The sequence below is a fragment of the Oryctolagus cuniculus genome, chromosome 4, assembly GCF_964237555.1.
Source record: "Oryctolagus cuniculus chromosome 4, mOryCun1.1, whole genome shotgun sequence".
Lineage (NCBI taxonomy): Eukaryota > Metazoa > Chordata > Mammalia > Lagomorpha > Leporidae > Oryctolagus > Oryctolagus cuniculus.
The window spans coordinates 56,407,525-56,421,000 of record NC_091435.1 but is presented as its reverse complement, the minus strand read 5'-3'; the positions used below and the strand labels follow the sequence as shown (position 1 = coordinate 56,421,000).

At 47.8% G+C, this 13,476-nt stretch overlaps 1 protein-coding gene and 1 long non-coding RNA gene across 7 annotated transcripts in view; one reads left to right on the top strand and one right to left on the bottom strand.

Moving 5' to 3' along the window:
* NXPE3 (neurexophilin and PC-esterase domain family member 3) overlaps positions 1-6,686 on the bottom strand; it is a 48,754-nt gene extending 42,068 nt beyond the window's left edge. Inside the window, exons 1-3 of one of the 3 annotated variants that reach the window (XM_008267010.4) lie at positions 6,413-6,686; positions 5,036-5,138; positions 2,627-2,799 (exon numbers count right to left, since the gene is read on the bottom strand). The gene's annotated coding sequence lies outside the window, so the exon portion shown is untranslated. Of the gene's footprint in view, positions 1-2,626; positions 2,800-5,035; positions 5,139-5,893; positions 6,082-6,412 lie in introns of those variants that run through there. The other 2 variants (XM_051819112.2, XM_002716727.5) reach the window with 2 other exon arrangements.
* LOC108178010 (uncharacterized) overlaps positions 5,984-13,476 on the top strand; it is a 32,083-nt gene continuing 24,590 nt past the window's right edge. For 2 of the 4 annotated variants that reach the window (XR_001794714.3, XR_011387828.1), the window contains exon 1: positions 6,117-6,430. This is a non-coding gene — a long non-coding RNA (uncharacterized lncRNA). Of the gene's footprint in view, positions 6,431-13,476 lie in introns of all 4 variants that reach the window. The other 2 variants (XR_007908922.2, XR_011387827.1) reach the window with 2 other exon arrangements.

The following is a 13,476-nucleotide window of genomic DNA, read 5'->3' as shown; positions in this document are numbered from 1 at the left end:
GATCTCTCTCTCCATTTCTCCCTCTCTCTCTGTAACTCTGCCTATAAAATAAATAAATAAATCATTACCAAAAAAAAAAAAAGTCATCTTTTGCTTCCATATGTGCTCCCACCACTGCCATCCACCATGTGACAAAGACGAAGGTTCTCACCAGAAATAGAACAACACAAGCACCATACCCTTGAGCCTCCAAAACTGTGAGCTAAATAAACTGTGTTCTTTCTTATAATATTTTCCTGCCTCAGGTATTTCATTGTAGTAATGAAAAGCTGAGTAATACAACCTCCAACGTTGCCCTCTCCAATATCCAGACATATACCCACATAGAAATGCTTATAAATTCTGAGAAGGAAATGGCTGTGAAATAGACGATAATAATTGTCACCAGGATCCCAATTGTTTTGCTACAGAGATCCTTCTCAGAGTCAGCTATTAGAAATCACAGGTTTCCCTAAGGTCAAAGACAGAAAAGACCATCATGATAGCTACAGTAATTTAGTTGCCTCATGACGAGGTGTGGCCTGTGGGCTGTGTGGATGTCAGAAATTTAGAGGACACCAGTGTAGTTCAGAGCCAGTCAGCTCAGCAGTGGTCAACAGTGTAGAAGGATGGCAAAGACCCCTTACAACTAGACTTCTACTGACACTAATTACAGCAGGCAACACCAGAAGATCCGACTTCCTGCAATATGTAAGCAGAGAGCAGACATTTGGAAGATCCATTTGTACAAGAAGATGTTGCCTGAGGCACACTACATAGACCTCTCTTTGGAAAGATATATACTGGGGCCAGCGCTGTGGCCTAGAAGGGTAGCTGCAGCACCTGCATCCCTATGGGTACTGGTTTGAGTCCCAGCTCCTCCACTTCCAATCCAGATCCCTGCTAATGTACCTGGGAAAGCAGCAAAAAATGGCCCAAGTTCTTGGACCCTATACCCACATGGTACACCCTGAAGAAGCGCCTCGTTCCTGACTTCAGCCTGGCCCAGCCTTGGCCATTTGAGGAATGAACCAGCAGATGGAAGTTCTCTCTCTCTTTCTGTGTATGTGTGTGTGTGTGTGTGTGTATTTCTGCCTTTCAAATAAATAAATGAATCTTAAAAAAAAAAAAAAAGAAAGAAAGAAAGAAAGAAATGTTCACAGCTGTCACCTTCAGGAGCAATTTTTATTTAATCTTTTATCTTGTTTATGCCCTAATTTTTTTAACCAGTAAATAAAAATCACAACTACAAAGAATAAAGTTGATTCCTTTTTTTTTTTTTTTTTTTGATAGGCAGAGTGGACAGTGAGAGAGAGAGACAAAGAGAAAGGTCTTCCTTTTGGTTCACCCTCCAATGGCCGCCGCAGCTGGCGCGCTGCGGCCAGCGCACCACACTGATCCAATGGCAGGAGCCAGGTATTTATCCTGGTCTCCCATGGGGTGCAGGGCCCAAGCACTTGGGCCATCCTCCACTGCACTCCCTGGCCACAGCAGAGAGCTGGCCTGAAAGAGGGGCAACCGGGACAGAATCCGGCGCCCCAACCGGAACTAGAACCAGGTGTGCCGGCACCGCAAGGCGGAGGATTAGCCTAATGAGCCGCAGCGCCGGCCCAAAGTTGATTTCTAAAAGTAAAAATTAAATATGGGCCAGCGCCGCGGCTCAACAGGCTAATCCTCTGCCTGCGGCGCTGGCACCCCAGGTTCTAGTCCCGGTCGGGGCGCCGGATTCTGTCCCAGTTGCCCCTCTTCCAGGCCAGCTCTCTGCTGTGGCCCGGGAGTACAGTGGAGGATAGTCCAAGTGCTTGGGTCCTGCACCCCATGGGAGACCAGGAGAACACCTGGCTCCTAGCTTTGGATCAGCGCAGTGCGCTGGCTACAGCGCGCCAGCCGCAGCGGCCATTGGAGGGTGAACCAAAGGCAAAGGAAGACCTTTTTCTCTCTCTCTCTCACTGTCTAACTCTGCCTGTCAAAAAAAAAAAAAAAAAAAAAAATTAAAAATGAGATGCATGTAGAAAAAAGATACTAAATCATATTTGAGAAAACAATTCCATTTAAAATGAAATATTTCTCACAGGAAAAAGAAATCTGTAAAAGATTTTCCTACAAATATAAAATCTAGATATTGGGGCTGGCACTGTGGCATAGGGGGTAAAGCTGCTACCTGCAGTGCCAGCATCCCAGATGGGCACCAGTTCGAGTCCTGGCTGCTCTACTTCCGATCCAACTCTCTGCTATGGCTTTGGAGAGTAGTGGAAGATAGCCCAAGGGCTTGGGCTCTTGCACCCTCATGGAAAACCTAGAAGAAGCTCCAGGTTCCTAGCTTCAGATCAGTGCAGCTCCAGCCACTACAGCCAATTGTGGAGTGAACTAGTGGACGGAAGACCTCTCCCTGTCTGCTTCAGCCTCTCTGTAACTCTTTCAAATAAATAAATAAATCTTAAAATAAATAAATAAACCTAGATATTATAACAAGAAAGGTATTTACAAAGGGAACATGAAAATATAATTTGATATCTCAAATTTCCCTTAGAGTTAAGTAAGAACAACAGTGCTGGATGAGAATGACTCTAGAAAAGTTTCTCAGAACAACAAGAAAGAACAATATTATATACATGTATAAATGTATATGCGTGTGCATATAATTTACCTTTTTGGAAATTTCCCAAGAAGAGATGCTTATTTGAACAAAGAAATTAGAGTTCACATCTAACTTTCCTTCCAGCATACACAATCCTGAATTCAAGTAGTTGTGACCAACAATCCTTATTCTTTTCTTGCCACATTCGAAGTATATGTTTTTCCATTTTTATAATATTCTTCCTGTGGTAAAAGAAATATGATATAAAGGTTAAAGATACTGAAAATGAAAAAAAGGAAAACATATTAGAAACTGACAGTACAGTTTTACAGACAGAGGCATACATAGATTTAAGTGTAATAGAGTGGGAGGAGTAGATATAAGAACATTTCCTTTTTTCGGCTGGCACCGTGGCTAGATTATTCTTCCACCTGCGGTGCCAGCATCCCATATAGGCGCCGGGTTCTAGTTCCAGTTGCTCCTCTTCCAGTCCAGATCTTTGTTATGGCCTGGGAATGCAGTGGAGGATGGCCCACTTGGGCCCCTGCACCCGCATGGGAGACCAGGAGGAGGCTCCTGGCTCCTAGCTTTGGATCGGCACAGCTCTGGCCACTGCGGCCATTTGGGGAGTGAACCAACGGAAGGAAGACCTTTCTCTCTATCTCTCTCTCTCACTGTCTGTAATTCTACCTGTCAAATAAATAAACAAAAACCTAGAAAAAAGAAAGAACATTTCCTTTTTGTACAATAAAAATCAGTAACTGGGGTAGGCATGTAGTCTAGCAGTTAAGATGCTTGCATTCCGTATCAGAATACCTGGGTTAGATTGCCAGCTCCAGCTCCTAAATTCAGCTTCCTGCTAACATAGACCCTGGAAGTTGGTAGTGATGGCTCAAGTAATTGGGCTTCCACCACCAATGTGGGAGACCTGGATTGAGTTCCTGACTCCCAGCTTTGGCCCAGCCCAGCACCAGCAATTGTGGGCATTTGGGGAGTGAAGCAGTGTTTGAGGGTGTATTCAATCATTATTTCTCTCTCTCTCTCTCTCTCTCACACACACACACACACAAATAAATATACATATATAACTGGCTATTTACATATATTGAATTCAACCTGGCAAATCACTCTCAGATCTTAGTTTAAGGTCAATGCTTTATAAGTACTACAAAGCAACTAAAAAAATATACAAACCAAAGGCAAATGTTCCAAAAGTTATTTTTTTAAAGATTAGAATAATCATGTAGTTAAATAACCCATCTTCCCACTTCAGAAAACAAGAGATAGCTACAGAGATCTAAATAAAATGTATTATTCAAGGAATCATAACTTGAGCAGTCTTGTTTCCCAATCTTTATGAAGTATCAGAATACCACTTTACTTGTGCTTAATTTTTTTTTTTTTTTTTTTTTTTGACAGGCAGAGTGGACAGTGAGAGAGAGAGACAGAAAGGTCTTCCTTTTGCTATTGGTTCACCCTCCAATGGCTGCCGCGGCCGACACACTGCGGCTGGCGCATCACGCTGATCCAAAGCCAGGAGCCAGATGCTTCTCCTGGTCTCCCATGCGGGTGCAGGGCCCAAGGACCTGGGCCATCCTCCACTGCACTCCCGGGCCACAGCAGGGAGCTGGACTGGAAGAGGAGCAACCGGGACAGAATCCGGTGCTCCGACCGGGACTAGAACCTGGGATGCCGGAGCCGCAGGTGGAGGATTAGCCTAGTGAGCCGCGGCGCCGGCCACTTAATTTCTCATATGCAAAGGACAAGCAAAAAAGAAGATGCATGGATCTGACTTGCAGGTGACTTGTTGGGACTATTTCTGTCAAATTTTGATTGACTACTTCCCAGTCCAGGGCATGTACTAACCAATCTAACTCCTTAATGTCCTGTGGCAACAATCCTAGACTCTCCTTAGGTATCTGACTTCCTATTCCTATTGCACAAGAGAATCACAGAGTGATTGCTTACATAACTTGGAATTACAATTGTCAATAACACAAATTAAATGCTTGAGTTCAGGCACTAAACAAAGAAAATTAAACAGCAACCCCAACCTCTGGGAAGTTAATGTTCTCAGGCAACTATTTACAAAGACAATATATCAGAGGACAGTCCACATCCTAAATTTACACTCTTGACCTGTTATCCACATAAATGCAAGTGTACTAGTCAGAGAAAGGACCTGGAATTTTAATTCAGAAAATGAGGTCCCCTATATCAAAGAAAAAAGGACAGATTTACAGAGAATATACATATCTCAATTTTTCCAAAAGGCAATTGTGTTCCATAGAGTGCCAAGTAAGGCTCGGAAACTTAACAGGACAGGATAGACAGAAGGAAGCACTGAAGACCCATGCAAGACTAAGACAGTAACGGGTAACCCCTGAACAAGGATGAAGCACAGTGACCCACAGTGCTCCTGGGATTCCACTCCCTTTTCACGTGCTCCTACCTCAGGAGCCCAAAGTGCTGACTCACCTGGACCTTCTCCTGACCTTCTTCCAAAGCAGGGTCCCATGGAGATGATACCGCAGATAGAGCAGTATTCAAATGAGTTAAATAAACCACAAAGTCCTAAGTGCTGTCCGGAAATTAAATAAATAAATAAGGCATACTGACAGGTCATGGTCGTTAACCCTGTACAAATATTAATAATCATCTGGAAACTTTTCAAAATACCAGTGCCTAGGCCTCACCCACCCAATTAAATTAGAATCTGTAGGAGTAGGCCTCAAAAAACAACTTCTGTAAAAGGTCCCTGAGCAGCCAAGTAGGATAAACATCAGTGGATAAGCGGTAACATTTCTGAAAAGACGTCTCAATAGTCCCCGAGATCAACCCAAATCGCAGAGCAACGGGGGCAGCCAACTTCACTTCACTTCCTTTCTCAGGAGCCCCACAGGGACTGTGAGGATGACAGAAACAGAAAGAAGATACTGAACACAAAGGGAAGCAGAACCCAAACACTGTGGAGGCATAGTATGCCACTGCAAGCAACCAGAGAGGGTCTGGGAGTCCCGCCAGCTTCCAATCCACCCTGATGTTCTGAACGATAACTGACCACAGTGGGGGGAGTGTGATTCTCTTCTTTAGGAAATGTGGCAACAGCCTCCTTTAGAATAATTTTAAAAAAAAAGCAAAAAAAAAATTAAAAACCATCTCTTCTTTCTCTCTCTCCACACACACACACACACACACACACACACACACACAGTATAAATCTTGCCTAAGAATCCCTCCTGGCATCACCCTAATGGCCTCTAAGGCTGAGATGGGTGACAGAGCAGGGTCTCCACATCACATCTTGTAAAGTCACACTTTTCTTCCCCATACGACCTGCATCTGATGTCCCCAAACGGCAGGTCATTAAGGCCACAGCAGTCCAACTCGCGATAGTACCACCAGCCAAGAGGCAGCTGATGGCCTGGGCAGAGATGAGAAGGGACGGGGACTAACGGGGCGGCGTGGCCAAGCGGCCGGCTGCGGGTTAGCGAGGGTCCGGGGCCGCCGCGCTGCGGCGTTGCGAAAACTGCGCGTCGTGATGCTCGCGCCCCGCCCCACTCCCTCCCGGCCTGGATCCGCCTCGGCTCTTGCTCCTCAGGTCCAAGGCTGCGGCAGCCTGGGGCTCCAACTGTGCGTCCGCCTTGGGCCACAGCCTCCCCTCCCAGGCCCGGGGCTCCCAGCCGTGACCCTCGGGGCCGCGGGGAGGGAGTCCCAGAGGGGACTCGGGACCCGGCGCGCGCGGAGGGAGAGGCTTTGCAGCCGAGTGGAGCGCACGAGGAGGTGAGCGGTGGGGGTCCCTGCACTGGCAGGGTCCGGCCCGGAGCCCGCACAATCCCGCATCGCCGCACTCACCTCGGAGTCCAGCCGCTGGTGAGTCAAGCTCCCCCGGCAGGGTACACTGACGCCCCAACTCGTCGCCAGGCCTCTCGCTCCAAGCTTCCTGACCCCGCTACGTCTACTTACCCCCGACCCTCAGCTCCGATTGGGCAAGCTCTGGGAGGGGCGGGGCGAGGATGTCGATTGACAGTTGAGGGGCCCAGAGGCGAGGACCCGCTGCTAGCGCTCTCCCAGCTCCTGACTGCCGGGCTGCTAGGCGGCAGGTGATCCCGAGGCACTTCGCTTTTCCTCTGCACGCAACTGCTTGTGACCTTTAGATGTCAGGGTTTCGCTGCCAGCATCCGGCTCAAGGCTTTTTCTCTGGTCTGCCAAAGTGTTCACAACCCGAGATAGCCCTACTTGGGCAGTCTTTCTCGTGCAGTGATAAAGTTCATTGTTCCCTATATCCGAGAAACCCTATTTGCCAGGCACGAGCACAGAAGATGACCGGCCTTTGAATCTCTCCTTGCTCTGAAATTAATCTATTTCTTCCATTTGTCTCGAAACAGCGCATTCTTTTTACTCTTACTGTACATGACGTGGATCTCCTGGCAAAAGTACCAGAATACTCTTTTCCCCCAATTTTGGGTCACGCTATTTTGGACGTTCTTCTCAGTGGTAAAAGTTAGTCACAGTTATATGAAATTGAAGAATAAGACTCGTTTTCAGGAGACAGCCAGAACCTTGCTCAGGAAGCAGGAAAGGATTGCTGTCCCCCCCTCTGCGTGCCCCAAACACAGTGGGGCTAGCCGAATTTATATAAGCAAAATCCTGGCCCCTAGACTATTATCCCAAGGTTGAGGAAGAAGAATTAATATAAATTATAACTGACATGAATTATTTTTATATTTGTTGACCACAATGGACTCTGTGTGCTCATTCTGATAGTTTCACCACAGACCTACATGCATGGGTAACCAGACCCAGGAACGGAATAAAGTTCTGCCATTGGTTAGTCACTTCTGGGTAGTCACTTCATTCTCCTTCTGCCTGGAGGACATTCAATCTTCCAGGGCCTTTCGTGGTCATAAAAGGTGGCTTCCAGGCCTGTATGCCTAGCCAAAAAGAGCCCCACATGCAAGATTCCTGCTTAGGTTAAACCATATCTCCCATGATGGATGCCCAAGCACCCAGGCACCCACCCTTCATAGTTTGGCTATCAGGTGGTGAATATTTAGACAGAAGATGATGGTCTCTAGGTCATAGCTTTTTTTCCTCATTAACCTCATTTACTCCCAAGCACTCATAATCCTGAGGCTTTTGAATGGTCTTACATATATTTTACAGCCAAAGCCACAAACAAGAGCAGTACAGGCCTCAAAGACCCCTTTATCATTACCAGATTCTTTTAAAAAAAAAAAAGATGTATTTATTAATTTGGAAGTCAGAGTTACAGAAAGAGAGATGGATTATCGCTTCTCAGCCTTTTAGCTAAGATCAAGTGTGGAGAGAGAGGGATCATCCATCTGCTAGTTCACTCCCCAAATGGTCAAAACAGCAGGGCTGGGCCAGAACAAAGCCAGGAGCCAGGAGCTTCATCCAAGTCTTCCACCTGAGTGCAGGGGCCCAAATACTTGGGCCATCTTCTGCTTTCCCAGGAGCATTACCAGGGAGCTAGAGTGGGAGTGCAGCACCCAGGACTCTGACGCTCACATGGGATGCTGGTGTCTCAGGCGGTAGCTACACCACAACACTGGCCCCATCATTATCAGATTATTAGATTTCTCACTGCTAAGTCACCATACACCCAACTCAGAACATTCAACACAGGATATGTTTATGCAAAGAATATGTGCTTTGGATCCTAGCCTGCCTGAGCTGGACCACGGCTTTGTTTGTTAACATCATGGGCAAATTACAATACATCTCTGAACTTGTTTTTTTTTTTTTTTTGGTCTAATGAAAATTAAGGAAAACATCACCTGTACTTAGAAATAAATGAGAAAACAAATCAAAAATATCTAGTCCAGTGTCCCAGATCTCCTCCTCTTGAATTTCCTATCTCAGGTAATGGCATAGCTAAAGAATTTCTGAATGTTCCATTTATGATAATCTTACTCTAGGAGAAAAACTGGCAACATAAGTTTATATGTTATGATATGAAACCAAAGTAACTGGTCATTTCTGCCATGTCTACAAAAATGGTTTAGATGCTGTTGTTACTGAACTTTGTGATGGGGGGCCGGCGCCGAGGCTCACTTGGTTAATCCTCCGCCTGCGGTGCCGGCATCTCACCTCTGCTGTGGCCCGGGAGGGCAGTGGAGGATGGCCCAAGTGCTTGGGCCCCTGCACCTGCACTGAAAACCAGGAAGAAGCTCCTGACTCCCGGCTTCAGATCGGCCCAGCGCCAGCTGTGGCGGCCATTTGGGGGTTGAACCAACAGATGGAAGACCTTTCTCTCTCTCTCTCTCTCTCTCACTGCCTGACTCTGTCAAATAAAAAACAAAACAAAAACAGAAACTAAACTTTGTGATGGAGCAAGGACATGAGCTTTAGAGACATTTTAGCTCCTTGCCTGAAAGCAGATCCAGTCCCCCGACAGAATTCCTAGCCCCTGCATTCTTTGTCAACCAACTCAGTCCAACCTCTGCATTCTTCCTCAACTAGCAGTCCACAGAGAGGACGGTGGGTCGAGATTAAAAGCCTGCAAAAAGCCTGTACAAACCAGCTCAGCTCTGCCGACTGTACTCCCCTCCAGATCCTCAGCTACCCCAAACGATGTAAGTCCCAATCTGCAGGAGGACCAGGCTTTCTTTTTTTCTTTTTCTTTCTTTCTTTTTTTTTTTTTTTTTTTTGACAGGCAGAGTGGACAGTGAGAGAGAGAGACAGACAGAAAGGTTTTCCTTTTCCATTGGTTCACCCCCCAATGGCCGCCACAGCCGGCACACCACGCTGATCCGAAGCCAGGAGCCAGGTGCCTCTCCTGGTCTCCCATGCAGGTGCAGGGCCCAGGGACTTGGGCCATCCTCCACTGCCCTCCCGGGCCACAGCAGAGAGCTGGACTGGAAGAGGAGCAACCAGGACAGAATCCAGCGCCCCAATGGGGACTAGAACCTGGTGTGCTGGCACTGCAGGCGGAGGATTAGCCTAGTGAGCCGTGGCACTGGCCAGGAGGACCAGGCTTTCTACCATGTGCTTGCCCTGTGTGCATGCTGGTAGTTAGCCACCTGTCTGGGTTTATTCCCTTGAATAAATTTATTTGGGCTGTGAGTTTGTATCTTGTCTCCTCTTTGTCCTCCTTACGTTTTGGTGGCCCATACGGGGAGGGGTGTGAGAGATCAGCCCCTCGCCCACTGTGGTTCCTTGGAAGCTCATATACTTGCAGGCAGTCATCAGGAAACCTGCTCTCAGAGCTTGCATCACTCCATCCACCTGGTCAAGGATTTATATCGACCTGCCAGATACTCAGAGCTCTGATACCCTCTGGTATCAATGATACCTTCCCCTTCTCCAAACTTTCTTCTCCTTTCTGCAGCAAACTGGGGGTGAGGACCTCAAGGTAACTGTTGAGTGTCTGGTCCTTGAGGACCCCTTCATCTCCAGGGGAACCCCCTGACCATGCTGTTCCACACACAGTCGAATTCCTGTCCAGCTGCTACTTGCTCTTTCTTATTTCATTTTCCTCTCAGGAATGAGGCTGTGTATGTATGTGACTGGGAATGACCGGGTGGAAGACTGACAGTCTTCAGCCAGGGCCACTCTGATGGGACACAAAATTTCCCAGGGAAAGACCAGATGCAGACTCCCTGTTAGGGTACCCAAGAACTTACTTCCCGCTTTACTGTCATTTCTGACCAAGTGCCTCTCCTTGATGGAGGGAGGGTGAAACTCTCAGGTTAGCCTTGAAGTTTCCTCCTTGGAGTGATTTGAGCAAATTGGAGACACCTTTCCAGACACCCCAGATGAGCTGGTCTCTTACCCCCTGACTCCCCACTTAACACCTTCTCTTCTCCCTGTGAATTCAGTCAAAAATCTTTTGTTGGATCTCGCCTCTGCATGCAACACTGGACCTGAATCTCAACCCAACAGATTTGGTAAGAAATTGACCCTAGTCTCCCCAGGCACCAGGGCAGACCTCGTCTCATTGGCCAGTACCCTTTTCTTTGCAGGGATTTTAGGGTACACACTCAGTTCCACTAGGAATGTTCCCTTATGTCCTAGTTTAGAGGTGCCTATCTAAGCTAAGGGAAATCTCATAACTCAGTTGTGAGTGGCTCAGCTGTGGGAGGCTTCTCAAAAGATGCTTTATTGTAAGTCGAGTCCTCAGCTCTCGGTTTCATTGTATTTAAGTCCGTGGGTTAGCAAATTTCTCCCATGGGACGCATGACTGTCCCGGGTCTGTCTGTTGAACTTGTGTGTGCTGGACAGATGAGACCAAAACAATTAATTTATCTCTATACCAAAGCCTGGCTTCAATGTAAACTGGATGATGAATCTAAATGGCCAGAACGAGGCAGGCTTGGTCACCAAATTCTCTGCGACCTTGATTACTTTACACAGAGGAACAGCAAATGGTCAGAAGTTCCCCAAGCCTTTTTCCTCTTCCAAGGTCAAGTTTCCTCATTCCAAGTTATCATGGAGGAGAGAGGCCTGAGGCCTTCCTTTGAACTCCCTCTCTTCCCCTCTCTCGTTCTTCCTTCATCAGAGAAGCTACCACCTTGGGAGCATGGCCCTCCACTCACCCTGCCCTGCTTGCATGTTCTTCTTCCCCCCACCCCACAGTGGCAGCCACAACTGACCTTCCTCTCCCTTCTCCCCTTCAATCTTCCAGTCCCATCCCCCTCCCCCTCCATCCTGTCACTCTCTTCACCCTCACACCCTGTTTGTCCTGTTCTTTCCATGAAAGAAAAGCTTTCCTTTAAAAGCTCCACCCCCAGCCCCTCCCTCTTCACATCCTCTCTGTGATCCAGATCCAGCTGACGACCACCTGCCACAGGTACCCCAGCCACTCCACCCGATTCCTGGTCCAATCCACCCTTCTGTCTTACCTACTCCTCACACTGTCTCCCGAAATTTACAACCCAAACCAGTCTTCCCCTGAGGGAGGTGGCTGGCATGGAAGGCCCAGAGTCCATGTCTCCTTCTCTAACAGATCTTAATCAAATCAAGGAGCTTTTAGGCTCCTTCTCAGAGAATCCCTCCAAATATCATAAGGAATTTCTTCACCTGACTCAGTCCTACAGCTTAATCTGGCAAGATCTTTGTCTCATTCTATCCTCTACCTTAACTCCAGATGAATTTGAACGTATCTGGCAAGCTGCTGAACAGCACAGAGATGAGTTACACCACCAGGCCCAAGACAGACACCCAGAGGCTGCTTGGGCCATCCCCAAAGCCATCCCTAACCTGGAGTGGACCTACCAACCCAGGGACCTAGGGACACCTATGGGCCTGAGATCACATGATCGCCTGCCTGTTGGCTATGGATAAGAACAGCCAAAAGCGGATTAACTATGATAGGATCCATGAGATCACCCAGGCACCAGATGAAAACCCTGCTATCTTTATGGCCCACCTTACAGAGACAATACAAACTACCAACACAGGTCCCAATTTCCCAGGAGGGCAGTTGTTTCTAAATACTCACTTTATGCCCTAATTAGCTCCAGATGTCCAGTGCAAACTCTAAAAACTGGGTGACAGTACACAAACCCACAAAAGAGACCCCATAAATGCAGCTTTTTGCATCTTTAATAGGGATGAGGAAGTAAGCACTCAGAAGGAAAAACATGAAATTAAAGTATCAGATGCTTGCCTCTGCAGTCTACCAAGACCCAAATCAAAAGACAAGTCGGCCAGCGCCGCAGCTCACTAGGCTAATCCTCCGCCTAGCGGCGCCGGCACACCGGGTTCTAGTCCCGGTCGGGGCGCTGGATTCTGTCCCGGTTGCCCCTCTTCCAGGCCAGCCCTCTGCTGTGGCCAGGGAGTGCAGTGGAGGATGGCCCAGGTGCTTGGGCCCTGCACCCCATGGGAGACCAGGAAAAGCACCTGGCTCCTGGCTCCTGCCATCGGATCAGCGCGGTGCACCGGCTGCAGTGCGCCGGCCGCGGCGGCCATTGGAGGGTGAACCAACGGCAAAGGAAGACCTTTCTCTCTGTCTCTCTCTCTCACTGTCCACTCTGCCTGTCAAAAAAAAAAAAAAAAAAAAAAAGACAAGTCCCAGGCCTCAGGGAACCTGTTACTGATGCCGCAGCACTGGGCACTGGGCCAAGGCCTGCTCCAACCCGGAGCCTGACCACAAGCCAGATCCCAGCCCTCCAGTAGTCTGCATTAATTGCAGCAATACTGGGCACTGGGCCAGGGCCATATCCCAAATGCAGACAATGGGGACGCTGGAAGATGGACTGCCCTCCCCCTGGGGGAGGGATGCCCCTCTATTTGAGACAGCTCTCTGCTCAACCCTCTCCAACACAGGACATCTCATCTATGTTAAATATAACAAAATGAGGAGGCCTGGGTCCCACAGCCCCATCACAAGTGAGAGCAAAGATCCAAGGGTAGTGGGGGCAGTGTGTAGTAAGTATTTCTTTCTTGGTGAACACTGGGGTTAGTTTATCTGTTTTAAGTGAATATTGTGGCCCACTCCTTCCTTCCTCTGTCTCTTGCTGGCATGAAAGGCTTCATTAAGACACCTAATAAGGCTCCTCCTCTATATTGCTCCTTCGGAGATATTACTCTTTTACACTCCTTTCTTGTTCTGTCCAATTGTTCCATCCCCCTGTTGGGCAGAGACCTTCTCCTCTCTCTAGGAGCATCTGTCTCCATTCCCACTAGGGATGCAACCCACACGTTTATCCTTCATAATAAGGACCTTCCTCCCCCTACCTCTCTATCCCAGAGAGAAAGTCAGCCTTGGTCAGCCCTATAGTATGGAATACATTTTACCCCATAATCACCACCCACTCACATTCACATCTCCCTAAGGGATCCCATAAAGTACTCCCATTCACATCTCCCTAAGGGATCGCATAAAAGCTATTGCTGTTCCCCAATATTCTCTCAGTCTAGAAAGCCATAGTGGCCTAAAACCTACAATATGC